Genomic DNA, 2,184 nt, shown 5'->3' with positions numbered 1-2,184 from the left:
TGTGTCTGCAAATTTCGGATAGATGCTTCCTGATTCCTGAATGCTGTCTTGGTCTCTTGCATGAAAGCAGAAGTTTCTTCTCTGAAAGAATTTGGCCCCTGAATATAATCTTTAGTAGACTTTGATAACTAGGCAAAAGTTTTCTCCCATGCAGTAGTATCACCTTGTTGTGATGAGTGTGTTGGAGGAGGATGCAGTGGAGGATTCAACTGATGATTGAAACTGTAAATGAACCCTGGATGTTGATTCTTATTCTTCCATGGGGGAACATAAACATTTCGCCCCTGGTTGTTATGGTTCCTCTGGTTGTTATGGTCATACCATACTCCATTTACTTCTGCTTGATCAGTAGATCCTCCATAATCACAATCATCTGTAACATGGCTTTTCCCATAAATGGCACACACAGAATTAGTGTCCACAGAAGCAACCTTCTGAGAAGAAAGCTGCTTGGTAGAGCATCCAGTTGTTGCTGTTGTTGTTTCTGCACTTGTTGCATCTGATCGTTCTTGGCTAACAAAGCATCACAGCCATCAAGCTTAATAATTCCTGTTCTTCTGTCATTCACCGGAGCGTAGTCAAACTCCTGAGATGCTAGGGACTCAAAGTTGTCAAGGGCTTCCTGAGGGGTCTTGGTTGTCAATGAACCACCAGCTGTGGCATTCACCAATGTCCTGGTGTTGGTTGTCAACCCTTGGAGGAATATTCCTGCTTGATTCCACACTTCTATACCATGTTGTGGACATTTCCTCAAAAGTGTCTTGAACCTCTCCCAGGCCTTACAGATAGACTCTGACTCTTTTTGCTTGAATCCTGTGATCTCATCCTTCAACTTTGTCCTCTTGGATGCTGAAAAGAATCTTGCCAAGAACTTGGTCTGCAGATCATCCCAAGTTGTAATACTTCCTTGTGGTAAAGATTGCAACCATCTCCTGGCATCATCCTTCAGTGAATGAGTATGGAATGACAACGGGAGTCATGTAATCTCCCAGTGCCTCTGTGGTGGTTGCACATGATTTTCTACCATAATCTCTTCTTGTACTGTAGTACTTAGTTCACCCATTTCCTGTAACTGTCTTCTTCTGGCTGACCTCCTGTTTCTTCTAATTGTTCTTTCTAATTATGGGTCAAACAATAAAGAATTGGAATCAATAATACCTCGCATACACCAGAATTAAAATGGAACAAAAATTCATACAAAAATATAAAATGCTGAAAATAAAAGATTCAATCTCAAACACTAATGGTGTCTGTCAATGTTGAAGAACAAATCCCCGGCAACGGCGCCAAAAACTTGTTGTGGATTGAGCAAGTGTACTAGTCAAACAAGTAATAAAATGATGAGTAAAGATCGTTCCCACGAGTAGCCCAGACATAATCCTGATACATTATTATAGCTCAAATCTAAACTAAGACAGTCAATCAATGTGGCATGGACAATTCCCATGCTCACCAAATAAGGCAACAAAGCCAAACATAGTCTCAACAACAGCAACATAATAATAACAAGCTAATAGCATATCATCAGCAGATATAATCCAACATCCAAACATATTATCATATAAACAGCAATATCAGCTAAGCTCTGGCCTCCTACCACTAGAGGTCTCAACCCCTGGGTTACCTGAACCTGAAATAAGCGCCGTGGGGCGAGATCTCTAAACAGAAATCTTAGTAAGACAAGAGGTCCTCAAGGATCTTCCACCCCAAGCTCACTTACATGTGCAATATAATTTCAAAAGCAGTTTAACAATATAAGTTTCAAATCCAGTGCAATGCAGCAGATAATCATGTCATGTGTGTTATAACTAATCTATTGGCCATAGAAATGCAGGAATACGTCTATTACCCACACTAGTGCAAGACGCCACTTGCTCCCACCCACTGTGTCACCGTCTTGTATGACGCCACATACTCAGGCTTACCGTCATACAAGTGGCTAAACCGAGGACACGAAAGCTTACCTTGCAAGCTAGCTATCCAAGCCAAGAGTCCACACAAGCTCAAAGCCCAAACACAACAGAATCACAATATGTTTTGGACCAGCAATCATATCAAAATTCATACTCTACAAGCATATGACATAAAGACAACGCTTTTCCTTTACGTTTCATGTCTTTAGGCTTCTCACAAAGCCATAAGTGCTTAATCACTTTGATTCTGACTTAGATTAATTATTACAGA

General features: G+C 40.8%; 1 non-coding gene across 1 annotated transcript; it reads left to right on the top strand.

The window, feature by feature from the left end:
* Positions 1-728: 728 nt before the first annotated feature.
* On the top strand, positions 729-835 carry LOC133301180 (small nucleolar RNA R71). Its single transcript, XR_009750150.1, has one exon. It is a non-coding gene; the product is annotated as a small nucleolar RNA R71 (small nucleolar RNA).
* The last annotated feature ends 1,349 nt before the right edge of the window (positions 836-2,184 follow it).

The sequence above is a fragment of the Gastrolobium bilobum genome, unplaced genomic scaffold (assembly GCF_033153095.1).
Source record: "Gastrolobium bilobum isolate Gb01-03AN ecotype WA unplaced genomic scaffold, APGP_CSIRO_Gbil_v1 utg38647, whole genome shotgun sequence".
NCBI classification, from domain to species: Eukaryota; Viridiplantae; Streptophyta; class Magnoliopsida; order Fabales; family Fabaceae; genus Gastrolobium; species Gastrolobium bilobum.
Note: the sequence above shows the minus strand (reverse complement) of the source record. Positions and strands in the feature narration are given on the sequence as shown.